We start from the raw sequence: 17,975 nt of genomic DNA, 5'->3' as shown, positions 1-17,975 counted from the left end.
ATTTTTCCAAATAAATGTCAAACTCTCCATTCCCTGTCCTATACAGTGCAACAATAACTAGATTAGTACATAATATTTCTATTGCCGTTATTTCAATGTGATAAGGTACGCATAGGCCATGCAGGTCGTTGCGCTGTTTGTAAGGCACACTTTCGCGTAAAAATATTGCTACCCCACCATGAGAATTAGCTCGCGCACGGCAGTATGCGTTCGCGAGGGCATACCCACATAACCTAATACGTTCCAAGTCACTTTTTAGGCACCAAATTTCGCTTAAACATAGTACATCAGGGTTTTCCGTGTTACATAGTAATTCTAAAAGTGATGTTTTATTGCAAATTGCTCGAACATTTTGGTGTATAATAACAAAGTTCGTAATTATTTTGTTAGTGTCGGGCCGCGTTGTACTGTGTAGTTTTTTTGCTGCTGCTTCTGTACAATATTAAACAAACGCACTGATACGCCATCAGGCCAGTTTTCACTATTACGAGCAGCTCGCTGTTTATCAGCTGGAACTTCGAGACGAAATGAGGAGTACTTGCCTCTGGTCACCAGCAGTTTCTCGCACACTGGGGCCGGGATGCCTAGCTGCGTTTTCGCATGGTTGACCACATCCTCCACGGTCGTGTCTTCGCTGAGATTGAATACGTGTAGACTCACGACTCGCGGTGCCGCTGCACGTAGCCCAGGGGTACTTTGCTTCTGTTGCACGGAGTCGGTGGATTTGAGTGCTGGTGCTGATGCAGAAGTCAGTGGTAAAGGGATTAGAGCAGTGCCGTTTGTAGCAGGAACCTTGTCTTCAGTTGCTCGTGGGTGCTGCTTGCCCTGGCCTGAGTTTGCTCGACGGCGTGAGCGGGCGCTGCGCCTCTCAAGGACAGGGGCAGTTTCCACTGACTCAGGATTGCCAACAGAGTGCGATGGCTCAGGAGTGGCACCTGCCGGTTCTGTGGTTTCTAACACAGGGCTCTTAGGCTCAGCTGTGTGTGCTACTTTACCATCAGATGACGGGTCCGTTAGAGGATCAGCAACTGGCGTTGATGTTGATGGCTCGGAGTTGGTGACATCTAACAGGGGCTCGTTATCAATAAAAATGAAGCCTTGAGGACCTGACTCGTTTAGTACCTCACTTGTGCAGTTCTGTGAATTGTGCTCATTATAAGGAGTGGAGAAATTTATTTTCCTGAGAATCACCTGGAGACATGAGTTCTGGTAAGCTATTTGTTTTTCTTGATTCTTTATAATGTCATAGCAGGAATCAATTTTTCCTTTCATGTCTGTGAAATCATTTTTTAAATTTGAAACAAGATCCACTAACCTTGTAACAGCCGCTGCAGTTGTCACTGTTTTTCTCAACGATGGTGCCATTCTATCTCAAGTTTTAATATTAACCACTAAATAATTTGTAATATTTATTATTCCATTTAATATAATTGCAGAAAGTAGTATAAATTCAATTTAAAAATAATTAAATACGGAAGAGCTTTTGAAATCACTGTCAACCGCATGACAGCGCCCTCTGTAATATATTTACACCTTAGAAAAAAATTATAGACTTTCACCTTAGAAACGAAATTCAGTGCTAGTACTCACCAAGCAATCAAGAAAAGAAGACCTAAAATGCAACTCACAAAACAAAACAAACAATTCCTCCAAAGCATAGGTCTAATAAAATGAGTATATTAAATTTAACAGAATCTTTCACCTTAGATAACTCAATAGAGAGCTTTGAATATCATTCGTATGAGCCCTACGTATCAAGTTTGAACTTCAATGATGAAATACGCATACCTATTAATCAGCAAGATCTTTACGTACTACCATCGGCAAGTACTTTATACATAGAAGGTACTACTATAACTGTATTCAATAGAGAAACGAAACAAGAGGTGAAGTCTGTTCTTTTTACGAATAATCCAATACTCCATCTATTTCAAGACATTCGATACGAACTCAATGGAATCGAAATCGATAAAATTAAAAATGTAGGGGTTACAACTACTATGAAATCTTTTGTATCTATGAATGAACTTGAAGCATCGATGAGCAAGTTATGGGGATGGGATATCAACGTTACAAAAATTTCACATGGATCATTTTCTGTATCAAAATTCTTGGGTTTGCTGAGGACTACAACAAAATAGTTATTAATTGTAAGCATGAACTTATTCTTTTGAGATCTAATACTAACTTAAATAGCGTTAAATTAAATGCGAATGAATATATAGACAATATAACTATCTCGAAAATAGTATGGCGCATGCCACATATTAAGGTGTCTGACCGAGAAAGATTGACCTTACTCAAATGTTTGGAAAGAGATCGTGCAATTCAAATAGCATTTAGGAACTGGGATTTGTATGAATATCCTCTCTTGCCTGAAATGACCAAACCATTCTTGGGCTATCAAAACTTCATCTCAAATTGAGAAACCGCGTTACATTATAATCGGATTGAAAACAGCACGAAAAAATGTTGCTGATAAAGATGTAACACACTTTGATCATTGTAACTTGAGAGATGTTAAGGTTTTTTTAAACTCAAGCTACTTTCCTTATGAAAGTTTTGACGTCAGTTTTTCTAGTGAAAAGTTTCCTATATTATACGAGCAGTATGCAAAATTTCAACAGTCTTATTATAACCGTGCTCAAGCACCTTTGCTACAACCCCCGGAGATTTTAAAAAGATTGCTCCTTTATTTGTTATTGACTGTTCTCGTCAAAACGAAACCTTAAAAACCGGTTCGGTTGATGTGCGAGTTGAATTCGAGTGTGAATCAACTATACCCTCGCAGACGTCAGCTTATTGCCTGATTTTGAATGATAGTATTGTAGAATACAAACCTTTAAGTAGTATTACGAAAAGGATATCATAAATAATCATAATGCAGGACTACATATTCGTTGCTCTTCAGGGTTTTAAATGGAGTAATAATGAATTCATAATAAAGGAATTTGCGCTCGCCACAAATGAATATACACAAGTTTTTTTGGTAAAGCCACCATACCCGTTTTCCAGTCTATCTCCAAACGAAAAAAGGCAAGTTACATGGTTAGAAAAGAATTGTGGCATTTTGTGGCGTGAGGGTTATATTGACCACCGTGAATTTGAAAGAATCATTGTAAACTACTTAAAAGACAAAAAGATATTCGTAAAGGGAGCAGAAAAAGTTCAATGGGTTAAGCATTTGTCTCCTGGTTGTACTGTTTTAGATTTAGATGAAAAACAAGAATATAGTTTTAGACATTTGTATGAAAAATATTGTATTAAAAGTGTAGTCTATAATTGTGTACACCATAAAAAAACTTGTGCTTTAAAAAATGTGATATGTATTAAGAAATGGTATTTAGATTATAATTTATGTTTTTTTTGTAAGTAAATGAATAAAATGTGTACTAATCAATCTGTTGTTTTATTTTATATCCCTCATATGTTTCAGTACCATCCACGAAGGCACACACACCCCTCCATACAACTATTAGTAATATTAATCATTTGCTAGTATGAAATGGACTTTGGTGTGGAGGGTGCGTTGTCGTGCATGACACTGTCTGTAAACTAAGGAGTGAAACAACAAAATATTCAAACAAATTTATTAAATGTCCAAATTTAAAATAATAGAAAAAAAATTAATAACTAAGACTATATCCACACAGTTTTTTCGAAATTTTATTTATTACACTCTCTGCACTGTCGATAATTTCATCGAATCCATCATCTGCTATGTATTGTGCGCTTAAAATCACGTCTTCGCTTTCTGGCACTTCTTTGTACTCATTGTCAACCAAGTTAATTATTTGGATTTTAATTAACCTGCTGCCCTTTCCTGGCTTTTTATTAACCACAAATGATGGAAGCTGACCTGGAACACTTCGTTTTTGCACTTTATTTTGCATTTCGGTTTGCCTTTTTTTAGTTTTCGGTGTCATTATCTTCTTTACTAGATCGTTGTTGACGTCATCATCCTCATCATCAGGAAATGGGTTCTGAGCAAACACCTGGGACAAAAATAGAGGAGTGTCTTCTACGTGATCCATTTTACTGTAACAAAATTAAAGAAAACATTTTTTAATCTGCTCTTTGTATACTAAAATATCTCACAAAAATATATTCCATATACTTAACGTTTAAATAACTAAAACTTACCAGCACAGCAGATATCAGATGAAAAGCTGTGAATTGTTGGGGTTATTCACTGTAGGGTAATACTCTTATCGTGTACGAATACGTACTTAAAATGAATTACCTAATTAATGAAAAGGTTGTTTTTATACTCAAATAAACCTCGATATCGTCAACTATAAAACAATGTATTTGGTCGATTTATTATAAATGAAACTATACCCTAACAGAAGTGTACAGGTATTGTTTTATTATATCTGCTTTGCGTCAATTTCATTTTTTGCAAGCACATCAAACTACAATGCAATGCTGAGCAATGAACTGCGGCACTAGGTAAATAAGGCTCTTGGGATCATGTTACTACTAGATCCGCTAATTTGTTATTGTCATATATATGTAAATATGTGGGTAGACTCTTTTACTTTCTATGATAAAAAGTAACTGAAGGTACTTCACTTATATTCCTATGTAAGTCGTGTCAATATGTGCTCCCCAGCATATTAAAAGTTATTTCCATTTAAACAGTGTTTTATTGGACATAATAGTGGCGACGTACGTAAAGTGGATATATTGTTATCAAGATGTCAAAACAAGCAGTGAAATTTCATGAGTTTAACCCTAAAACAGACTGTTGGAAAAATTACCTGGATAGGTTAAACTATTGTTTTGAGGCCAATGGTGTTAGTACGGACGATGCAAAAAAGGCCAATTTCTTTAGTGTGTGGCTCACAAGTTGTTAGGGTTGATAGGGCAGACGACACTTCATGTGCAGTATAAGGACATTACTTGTGATTAGAGATGGGTAGGGGTGAGTAAATACTGAGTATTTACTCGGTATTTACTCAAAGCACCCAGTAAATACTCGTATTTACTCATTTCGGTGATTAAAAACGATTACTAATAAAATATTTAAAAAAACGTGAGATTTAAGAACTTGTAACTTTTTACTTTGAAAATATGGAACTTAAGTCGTATCTATGTTCTAGATAAATTCATGTCTCAAGCTGATTCGCATTTTATACAGTTGTTATTGTTAACAAGTCGTTTATGAAAAAAAAAATACCACGAAAATACTTTTCAATATTATAGCGCTTATCAGATAGCGTGGCGATTGTTAGCTAAATAGTACTAGTGAATAAAGAATATGGAAATAATGACCATGAAGGGTCAAACTGCGAACAAAAGACCACCTAGTTTGTGGCTTGGGCTTAAACTGCATTCTCTATTGTAATTGTCTAAGGTATGGCCATTTTTATCATAAATAAACATTATTTCCAAAAGGGTTATATAGTGTCACAGAGAGAACAAAAGATGCCTCGGCCAGCTGATTGTGCTTTAAATGCCTCAGTGTTAGTATACTTTTTTACTACTTCTCAATATTAGGTTCAAACCTTCCAGTGAAAGTAAATTACTAATCATTATTATTAGTTTGATTATATAAGTACCTATTCAATTAATATATTTTTATAACGCTGTCAAAGTACCTAATCTAAAAAAATATTATCACAAAACGTTAAATTATATTTTTACTTTGGTTCTAAACATATTAAATAAATAAAACCTAAATTATATTTGCAAAATGCACGTTTTAACGGTCTCCATATTTTGATTGGGTGATTACCAGACGGTGACATATGTAGTACAACTAGCATCCAATGAGAATGCAGGTAGGTGGGTGTCTCACTGTGCAAGCAACACTAGCGCGCCTGGTGATGGCGCTTTAAGCGCGGCCAGTTGCTGTTTGTCAGTCAACCTGTTCGGACGACTACTTGCTCATTTTACGTAAAGTGCCTCGTGTGATTTTTCTTCGACCCTTGCTTTGTATATGGACTTTGATGGTGTTTTATATGTAATTTAAGCTAACGTTACTGGACTTTTGATTTGTGTTAGTGAATATCTATCTTGGATCGGCGGTATAAGTAAGTATTATAATTACACGCTATTAACTTTATAAGTATTAAACAATTAAGCTATCATTCCTTTTGCGTAAGTATACATACTTTTAGTGTTTATATTTAAATGTAGTTTACAAGATGCAGCTTAAACGAGTGCTACGTGTAGTTAAGGTAGAAATATACACGATAATGATGAGCGCTTTAGAATAATGCACATCAACAATTCCATAATTCACATAAATTAATGCTAATTTTATTTTTAGGGATTCATGCCATGGGACGACCCAAAAAGGACGCAGTTTGGAAGCATTATCGAGTGTCAGATGTATTGACATCATCATTGGTGTGTCGAGTTATTGAACTCGACCATGTGTTCTTTTTGTGACCATCTATTTAAAAAGCCGAATGTAAATAGAATGGAAAACCATTTATTAAGGTGTTCAAAGTGTCCAGCAAATGTTAAAAATGAACTGCAAATAATGCCTACAACGTCCACTGCAATCAACGCGGATAGCAATGATAATAAATTAGAAGATACTTCACGAAACAGTAGTACAAGTAGTGAAGAAAATCAGCAAGAGAGGTTCTCCGCAGAATATAAGCAAGAGCTGAATTCGGATTTAGCAAAAGCTATATATGTTACCGGTGCACCTCTTTCAATGGTTGAGCATCCGCTGTGGATTAAGTTTTTTGAAAAACTTTAACCTTTATACAAGATGCCAACAAGAAAAACACTATCAACGACGGAATTGAACAAAATGAACGCAGATATGCATAAAGCGCTGAATGATGAATTTGAAGCTCAAAACTTCCTACATCTACAATGTGATGGCTGGAGCAATATGCGCAATGCAGGAATAATAAATTTTATTATTTCAAAGCCCGAGCCAGTCTTTGTCAAAAGTTTGGATACGACTACTCATCGTCACACAGGAGAATATTTGGCTGATGAAATAATGACCATTATGACGGAATATGGGCCAAATAAGTTCGTGGTCCTCGTTGGTGTTAATGCCAAGAATATCCAAAAAGCTTTTAGAATCGTTAAAACTGTTCACCCTCATATAATAAATATAAACTGCTCTGCTCACACCCTTAATCTTTTGTGCCAAGATATTCTGGAGACAAACTTGCTGAAAGCTTTTATTCATTTGACCACGGATTGCATCAAGACTGTCAAAAGAAGTCAAACTTTATCAGCTTTGCTATCAAAAATTGTTCAAGAAAAAGGGGTCGGCGAAACTCTAAAGCTGCCGTGTAAAACACGCTGGGGAAGTCACTGCGCAAGCTTAGAAAGTTTGCAAAATACAAAAATTGCCTTGCAAACTTTTGCTGTTCACGAAGAGGCAAGTAACCTGAGTCTGGATACAAAGGCAGCATTTTTGGATGAAGATTTTTGGAAGATGACAAACCAGTGCATTGCGCTTCTAAAACCAATTACATCTGCAATTTTTAAATTTGAATCGGACAAACATAATATGCATACTGTGTATATTACACTTCGCGATATGAAATCGCAAATTGAATTCGCGATGCTTGACATTAATATTGTCGAGCAAGTTGATAAGGATGTAATCCTAGCAGCTGTTGCAAGAAGAATAGCTATGTGCATAAAGCCGATTCATTTAGCGGCATATTTACTTGATCCGGTGTATCAAGGTGCAGAACTAGATGAAACCCAGGAAACCGAAGCTACTGAGTTCATTTACAATATGGGCACAAATCTCAATTGTGACATAATGTCGAATCTAGCTGAATACAGAGCCAAAGAAGGCTTGTGGAGCAAAAGCTTCGTGTGGAACCACGTGAACGGCATGAACGCTGTGACGTGGTGGAAAGGGATTTGCGGCTCCAAAAAACTGAGCAAAGTTGCCGTGAGAATTTTGACGGCACCTTGCACGTCCGCAGCAGTGGAGCGCTCATTTAGCGTGCACGCAAATATCCACACCAAAAAACGTAATAGGCTGACTTCGGAAAGGGCGAGTAAAATTGCCTTTATATCGTACAACTGGAATCTTCAGCATCGTCACTTAGAAGAGGACGACAGTGATGATGATGATGAGATTTCAAGGCGTCCTAGTACGGAAAGTCAAGAAAGTTAGTTTATAGACGTGAATAATTTGGGCGAATATGATTTTTAAAGCGTTTCTTAATGATTATTTACTTATGTTGATTGTTAAATATAATTTTATTAGATATTAAGTTAATTGTTGATTATAGTTAATATAAATAAATGTTTAGATGTATATTTAGTGTCGTTGCCTTTTGCTGTAAATTTGTTACAACTGCTAAAATAATGTATACCGTTTATAATATTAACACGACGTACTGTGATTGAATTGTTGATTATTACTTCTATATTACTACTATTTACATATTGCTACTTATAGCAAAATTGATAATCAATTGCTCTTAAAAAATGTGATTATGGGTTTTGAATAATAACAGTAAGCTAATTACCACCCATGATTTTTATTTTACTATCCAATTTTGTCCTATTTATTAAAGCTAAAAATAAGTACTGGTATCTGCTATTAATACATCCCTGAGAGCGTCATCTAATCAGCCTAAATTCCATTTGGTAGCGTTTGTTATGTCGGCCACATTCTAAAGTGCGTGTTTACGCGGCACTTACGTCCTTTTATGAAAAGTTTTTAAAGGAAACTCAACAATGGCCCAACCGATCATGTGCAAAGTATTTTCTAGGCTCTATTCTCTTGATATTTATTCATATTTTTTGAACTTTCTTCCGAAAGTTATAGACTAGAGGGATAAACATTACTTTGGCCCTAGGGAACGGTTTTTTCCCAAAGTATAGAATTTATCCAAAAATGTCCTTAAAAACATTGAAGCTATTTTTAAAGACTACCTAATTTGATGATTAATGATGTACCACTCGTTGGTGGTTTTTGATTTTTTGATTGACAATTAGTTACATGTATGGAACGCCCCTCTTTAAAATGTATTAAATCCAGTACAAAATACACCTTTTTTTCAAATTTCTATACCCTATGAGCAGTGTCAGCCCTCTAAATAGTTTATACCCACCAATTTGGGTATAAACGAGTAAATACGGGTATATTGAGTAAATACTGAGTATTTACTCGGTATTTACCCGTGAGTATTTACTCACTACCCATCTCTACTTGTGATTTAAGTATTTATGTCGCTAAGGGTAAAGGTCCTAACCTTATAGGCCGCGATTGGTTTGCGCCGCTTAAATTCTCACTGAACGTTGACAGTAATGACAGTGTATTGAACTTAGACATCAATCATAATACGGATACGATTATGGCAAGACATAGTGAGGTATTTAAAGACGGATTAGGTACATACCGAGGGCAACCAGTGACCATTCATGTGAAACCGGGCGCTGCGCCTAAATATATTAAAGCGCGACCAGTACCATATGCTATTAAAGATCGTGTTGAAAAAGAAATTGACAGATTGGTCCACGAAGAGGTACTTCGCCCGGTGTCTTTTTCTGAATGGGCGACTCCAGTCGTACCAATTATAAAAAAGTCAGGTGACATTCGATTGTGCGGGGATTACCGCAGCACAGTAAATCAAGCTACAGAATCGGATACCTATCCGATACCGACCGCTAATGAAGTTTTCGCTACCATTGCAGGGGGCAAGTATTTCTCAACACTAGACTTAATCCGGGCATATACACAGGTGACCGTCAACGACGCGACGGCTAAACTACTTACTTTGAATACTTGCAAAGGTTTGTACTCGGTTCATCGCCTAGCATTTGGAGTCAAGGCGAGTCCGGGTATCTTTCAGCGATTCATGACAGCATTGTTAGCCGGAATACAGGGGGTGGCGGTCCTAATCGACGACATCATCATATCAGGTCGCACCCTCTCCGAAATGTGGCAGCGCCTGCACGAGGTACTCACTCGTATTGGTAAAGCTGGTCTTCGGCTCAACAGCAACAAGTGTAAGTTAGCCAGACAAAAGGTTGAATTCCTCGGGTACGTTATTGATGCCGTAGGTATACACCCGGCGCCAAGTAAAGTGGAAGCTATTATAAACACTCCGGAACCGCAAAATGTACACGAACTACAGGCTTTTCTCGGTCTTTACAACTTTTATGAGAGGTTCATACCACATAAAGCTACGATGCTTGAACCTCTTCATCGGCTGCTCGACAAAACTCAAGCGTGGAAATGGACAGAGATCGAACAGACGGCATTCGAAAAGGCCAAACACTTACTGTCATTTGATATGACTTTAGTTCATTATGATTTGAATAGGCGTTTATTACTGACATGTGACAGCTCGGAATATGGCGTGGGCGCGGTACTCGCGCACGTGATGGACGACGGTCAGGAGCGCCCTATAGCCATGAGCTCGCGGACGCTACATATTCATGAACGGCGTTATTCTCAACTCGACAAAGAAGCGGCATCGATCATGTTTGGTATTCAAAAATTCCACAATTATTTAATTGGACGTTCCTTTACAATTGTGACAGATCATAAGCCGTTGCTTGGCATTTTTGATCCGAAGAAACCAATGCCTGGCATGATATCACCTCGACTAACGAGAATAGCTCTTGCTTTGACCGCGCACAGCTACGAAATAATCTAAAAGCCAGGACCCCAGATCGGACACGCCGATGGTTTAAGTAGATGGCCACAGCCAGTGCCTGATCAACCGGAACAAGATTTCAGCGAGATTTTACTCATAGCGGAAACACCACAAGATTTCCCTTACGATGCTGAGCAGATAGCAAAAGAAACAAAAAAAGATGTTACGTTGGCGGCAGTCATGAATCACATATACCGTGGCTGGCCTGCTAAAATAACTGATAATGAGTTACGGCCGTATTGGCTTCATCGTACGGAATTATCTCTACAGGAGGACTGTATACTATTAGGCTGTCGAGTGGTGATTCCTCCGGTGTTGCGTAAAGCAACTCTACATGTACTTCATAGTACTCACAATGGCATTGCACAAACAAAAGCTCTGGCAAGGAGTTATATTTGGTGGCCACAGCTCAATGAAGAAATTGAAAAGCTTATTGGGAACTGTTCCATATGCCTGGAACATCGGCACATACCACCTAAGACCAGTCACGAATGGATTACGCCTACAAGGCCGTGGTCTAGAATACACGTGGATTTTGCAGGCCCTTTTCAAGGAAAGATTTTTCTGATAGTGGTGGACTCTTATTCTAGATGGCCTGAAGTGTTCATGGTCCCTAACACAAGCTCGGCTACAGTCATTAAACACTTGCGTGGGTTGTTTGCCACCCATGGTTTATGTGAAACTATTGTGTCTGACAACGGCACAGCATTTACATCGACAGAAATGGAGCAATTTCTTCAGGCTAATAAAATAAAACATGCTAAGACTGCGCCTTATCATCCTGCCACAAACGGTTTAGCTGAAAGGATGGTTCAAACGGTAAAAAATAAGTTGCGTAAAATGAATAATTTGCCATGGGATGTTTTGATTACTAACATGCTCTTAGGTTTGAGGTCGACCCCTTGCTCGGCAACAAACAAAAGCCCTGCTGAACTACTGATGAACAGAAAGCTACGCACTTTGCTGGACGTGATTCACCCCGATAATATAGCTCATAAAAAAGTAGAACAGCAAATCGATCGAAATGCACAAGTGAAACGAAGAGAAAGTAACATCGGCCAAAAAGTTATGTACATAAATTATGGAAAAGGCGCTAAATGGTTGCCAGGAACAGTAGTTAGCAAAGGTAGTCCTTCTAGTTACCAAGTTGAAGCTACAGATGGTTCATTAGTTAACAGACACATTGATCAATTGATTAAAACTACAGCAGAGGACTCAACTGTAACCGACAGAGTGTTGCCTGAAGATGAGGTGATAAGGGGAGAAGGTACACCAGATGAAGATAATAATGATAAGTGTACAGATATGGAGAGTACCAGTGATGCTGATTATAAGGATGATACAATCATTGGAATATTACCATATTTAAGCGAAAACCTCCGCTGTCAACTAGTTGAATCACTTGTCCTATCAAAATTAAACTATGTGGATGTAGTGTTTGGGCCTAGACTTCTTGCAAAGACAAAGAGACTCATTCAACGTGTTCAAAATGCCTGTGCTCGCTTCTGTTTCAATATTCCGTTGAGAGCTCACGTGACACCATTTCTGAACAGCCATAAGATCCTCAAGATGCAACACCGTCGTAAACTTCATTTGGCTTGTCTGCTCTTTGGTGTGCTTAAATATGGTACTCCGCCTTATCTCTTCAATAAGCTTTCTTGTATTAAGCTCCGCGAACGCCGTAACTGTGGAATTCAATTGTTAATGCCACGCCATGCCACAGCAGCGTTTCGGGGAAGTTTTCGCTATGCCGCGTCGAAAGTCTGGAACAATATACCTCCGCCTTTGAGAAACCGGCAAAGTATTCATAGCTTTAAGTCAAAGATTAAACTGTATTTACTTAATCACCAACGTAGCCAAGAAGCCTACAGACTTGATACCAGCTGCCTGTAGTTTGTAATTTTACTTATGCTTACCTCAAGTGTTTTGTTCCTTTGGCCTGACAAGGGTTCATCATTCCTTTACGCCATACTTAGTAGAGTGCTGTTATGTTAGTATTTCGTACATTTTCGTAAATTCGTCATCCTACAATGCTGTTTTGCTAATAAGCTAATCTTACAAGATTTTTTAACGTAGATTTCATGAACGCTCGATATTGGTTTGGTCTGACATTGCTTTTTAGTTAGTGTAGCCACCGTTGGCGCTAGTAGTATATACAGCTGTAATACTCAGCCAAGATATGGTCGGACCGGATCGATACAGCGATTTAGAGCACGATGCTTGTTTTTGTATTAATTAATCTTAATTGTAAATAGTCGTTATGTTGTATCTTCTTGCTGTGTAACTTTTTTCTTATTTAACTAACTGTTTACTGTATGTTATTTCTGTCTTTTTTCTTCTTGTCTGTTACCTTCCGTGATTCTTCTCACTTGATGGTCTCATCGGAAGATCAGCGCTGGAAGCCACCAGCAACATGCTGAGATGGGGCCATTTCGTGGCACTTTAATCTTATTTTGTGTTTTCTTTTATACTATGTACTGTTCCGATTGTTTGTGCTTACGAATAAATCTATTCTATTCTATTCTATTCTAAATACCTAGCTCTAATCAATGGGCTGCTATGCTGGGAATACCTCCAATTGAACGAAGTCAATCTGTAGGGAAAGTCAGTAAGAAAGCAAGACAGCATTCTAAGGCTCCCTACAATAGACCAGGGAAGAGTAACAACTAATCAAGTTAAATGACTCATTTAGTTTTGCTATAGTGGAGTTTGATTGTCTGCTTTGGCCAGTTTCTATTTTTGTTTCAAATTAATACATACTTACTTAGGGGGGAGATATGTCATATATATGTAAATATGTGGGTAGACTCTTTTACTTTCTATGATAAAAAGTAACTGAAGGTACTTCACTTATATTCATATGTAAGTCGTGTCAATATGTGCTCCCCAGCATATTAAAAGTTATTTCCATTTAAACAGTGTTTTATTGGACATAATAGTTATGCAATTAAAAGTTTCAGGTTGTAACTTGTTTTCACGGAATATCGGAAGTTGAAACGTACAGTCAAGTCTAATAATATGAATATGCATCGGAACTAGTTAGAAAATAAAAATAAATGTACATAGGTACTATATTATTTAGACTTAGGGGTACTAGTCAATAGGGATCGATTATTAATTAAAAGAAAAAACGAAATTCTAAGTTCATGTTTATTCCATAAATTACATATGCTCAATTAGTGTGTATCATTTATCACTATACAAAGATAATGTTAAGTTTATTAGCAAACCAATAATATGTACAAACATTTCAAATCCGATAAGCATGAAATTATGTTGGAGCATATAGTGTTTAAATCTAATATTAGAATACAGTTAATATTAACTCTCTAAAGCATCTTAAGTTAATTATAATAATAATAATAATAACCCGCGGGGGCAGCTTGTGGCGAGCTGACGGTGAGTGGCGACACCGCGGACCCCTATTCCAGAGGGCCCTGTCATCCGGCCCTCTCCTCTGTGCTTGCCTTGATTGGCCGGCCAGAGTGGAGTCGCAAGAGCGGGACCTATGCTCCAGGTTGGAAGTGTAAAATGTCATAACGCCGGCGGCCCGCTGAACGGATTACCGGGATGTGGCTACCGCAGACTCACCTCTCGACAACCTCACAGCCACTCCAAAGTGTTGCCCTGTTGTCGCACTGTGCGTGCGGCCATTGCGGGACTCAATGAGTTGGCAAGTCACCACCTGTCTTATACAATTTTGAGACTGATTGTCACGGCAGGTGTCCGCTAGTCTCTCCCATAGCCCATTATCCAGTCCATCCAACATTCAAATCATCAGGTCATGGGCTATACATGACCTTAGTTCCCATCGCAGCACAAAAGTGCTGCACTGCAATAGTCTTTGCACCTGGCGGGGACCATCTCCGGATGTATCACATTGTGCGTTCGGGGATGGTATCCGCCAAGTGTATCCCTTGCTTTTAGATTAAAGTGTCTTAAAGGGCCTCTGCGCTGTTGGCTTCGGCCCCACGCACGCCTTTCCAATGCCCGGGACCCCATGGTCCCGAGAATTTGTAAGAGACATACAAATAATAATAATAATATGGTGTTAGAAATCGTGATAACATAGCTTTAAGATTTTTAAATATTAAGTATCGAAGTGTGCCCCCAAGCTCGGGTAGATATTTTATCATCAGAAATCATTCGTTTGTCATCATTAGCAGATAATATAATTTTATTAACACTTTGTGTAAATATTTCATGTTTTATCGATCTGAATAAAATGTTTTTCTTTTTTAATAACATCACCTCTAATCAATGATTTCTCATAATGTCTAATACCAAATTCGCGTATAACCGACTTGCTTACGCCTTTAGCTTTTTGTATAACATCTTCGATAGTTTTAACACAATAAAGCTTAGATCGAAGTCCTACAAATTCGATGGCCTACAAATTCGATAATATACTTCCCATCCATTTCGTCCTTGAACAGACCTGGAACTTTCTTGTTCTGAATCGATAAGCGATGTACATTATCGATACTATAATTACTAGTGTCAAAATAAGGTAATAGAGATGTTTTTAAGTCTTTGTAATAGTTCTTGGTCTGTATGTGGTAAATGTAACTATCTGTATCTGTATAGCACAACTGTAATCGATTTCCATACATGGGTTTGAACACTGAATAGTGAAAGTCATACATGTGGCTTTTTGATAATTCTAGAACCGTGAAAGCAATATAAATTGGTTTATCCAACATTACGTGATCACTGCTCATCTGTACCGCAACCAAATTATCACTAAAAATCGATATGCTGTGAAAATTAGGACGTGCGATTAATTCCTCAGCCGATGTTTTCTTTTTAGTTAAATTTGAAATATCATTCCACTGGTTTACTAATTGAACGTTGACTTTTTATAATTGTTTTCTAATGTTTTACCGAACAAAGAGTTAATCATAACCTTAAATAGGTCTTGTTCAAATTTCGAGCTAGCCTTTTGACGTAACTTCGTATTAAGATCGATGTACTGTTGTAAATAAGAATCTTGCAAAAATGTGATCACTCTATGTACTTTTTTTAATTTTAACCCATGTTTAAGACAGGTTTTTAAATGCACATAATGAATAACATAAAAGTATTTGTCGTACAAATTAGGTACAAGTTTGCTAGATTTTCCTCCTGGTGGTATACATTTTTCAGGACATAAAGGCAAGTCGTTGTGTTCTTTGTGCAGATCTTTTGGGTAAATCAAGTCGACTTCTAGTATAAAACCATACTAAGCTTCGTTAGGGACTTCAGTTATATCTAATGCGTCTATTTCATGCTGTTCCAAAAACCTAAAGTTTGAGAACGGTAAGTACTGGCACATGCTATACCCGTATAAATTGTTGCAGTCTATGTATATAACATACGAATCGGGTTGTGAAGGGTTGTAACCCGGTATATATTTGTTCTTAGCTTTAGCATGTCTGTGAGGACACAAACAAACACCACCCCTAATTCCGTTTTGAATCATTGATAACATATTAAAGTCAGCAATCAGCTCCAATTCAACACCAGTTATTATTATTATTATTTGTACTCCATTTTGGATTTCACGAGCCTATAAATCCCGGTCTTTTGATAGGCTTGCCTGGGGATATAGATCCAACACGTAGAGGCCCCTTGGAGAGCTTTAATGTCATGTAGAACGCCTGCGGGAACCCGTTCACAGGTGCAACAATAGACACCCATGAACCGGTCTCAGCAGGCATTGGGACTATTGTAGAAAAAGTGAACAGTATACTGGTCTATAGATTGAAGTTTGGGTGGACAATGAGACTGGGCTATTGTAAAGAGGTCGGACACCTGCCATAACAATGTTTTACATGTTATCGAGGCAGGCGGTGACTTGCCGCTGACTAGATGGGCCCCTGAAACTGCCGTCGCGAAGACGACCAAGAGCAACATCGGTGTGAGCGGCTCAGGGGTGTCGAGAGGTGTGCGCCGCTTTCTACCCAGTGGCTGTTACCAGCCACTGTGCCAACTCGCGTCTTATGCCTCTTTCACTTCCACCCTTGGAGCATTTAGCTCTAGCGACTCCTCTCTGGACAGCCAATGAAGGCAAGCCAGAACTGAGAGTCCTGCGGGTCCCCTTGGGGTCCACTCCGACCGACGAAGACACGCCGGAGACGCGGACCCTGACCGACTCTCGGGAGCACTTGGGTCATGCGTCACGAAACTTAGACTAAAAGCAATAACAATACTTATAACAGCAACAATTATAACAGCAATAATAGCACATTACATTAGCATAGACAAATTATATTGGAACAGTTGAGCACCTAGCATCCATCGCCTCACAGAATCTCAAGCATTCTCTATACACTGCCGTCCATCGCCACGCAAATAGGTCGCACTCAGGTGTCGATGCCAGGAGCGCATTGAGTAGTGAAAGGGCGCGGAGCAGCGGCGAGTTCCTGCACGATACGGTGCGCACCAGCGGCACGGCCAATAGGTCGCGTTGTCGTGGTCTGAGGGCCATCCTCGGGACGTCCGGAACAAACAGACGCACGAGACCAGAGACAACTTCGGGACAGGCCGACTCACCACGCAAGGCTCGGCATGCCGTGACTAAAAGTTGGTGATTCCGCCTGACCTCCAAGGAATTGTACCCGAGGGAGCCGAGAAGATACTTTGTCGGGTACAGGTACGGATAGAATCCGAATATTTTTTTATAAAGGAACCTTAAAAACGCTTTCTGAACCTTCTCAAGCAGTAAAGCATACGTCAATTCGTAGGGGTTCCATATGATCGACGAAGTCTCCAGCTTACTCCTTACTAGACCATTATAAACCATTTTTATGGCCACCGGGTCATGAAAATCGCGGAGGTTTCGGATTACGCCTTTGAAAGGAACTCTTGGCAAGAGAAAAAATATGTTCGTGAAACGTTAGCCGTGCATCGAACACTACGCCCAGTTCCTTGACGGCAAAGACACGATTTATCGGCTCCGACCCTAGTATATAATGCTCATATATAGCGGAACGAGAGCGGCTAAATGTACACACACAACACTTGACTGGATTAAAATGAAGTTTATTCTGCATACTCCACCGAAACACCAAGTCGATGTCCTCTTGTAACGTCTCGCAATCAGTTCTTTGCTCTATCCTGTATACTAGCTTCAGATCATCAGCATACAAGAGACATTGAGCCGCCCGAAGAACCGATTTGAGATCGTTAATCATGATACCGAAAATAAGGGCCCCAAGATGGAGCCTTGGCTGACGCCACACCGGGTGTGGTAAGGAGTCGAGACAAAACAACCATGTCGGATGAATTGCTGCCGATCGCGCAGATAGTTGGCAAAAAAGGTTAGTAACTTGGGAGACCAATTTCATCAAGTTTCCTAAGCAGCACATCGTTATCCACGCG

This window comes from Cydia splendana, unplaced genomic scaffold (genome assembly GCF_910591565.1).
Source record: "Cydia splendana unplaced genomic scaffold, ilCydSple1.2 scaffold_45_ctg1, whole genome shotgun sequence".
NCBI classification, from domain to species: Eukaryota; Metazoa; Arthropoda; class Insecta; order Lepidoptera; family Tortricidae; genus Cydia; species Cydia splendana.
The sequence above is the reverse complement of the archived record's forward strand: the minus strand, read 5'-3'. Positions refer to the sequence as shown.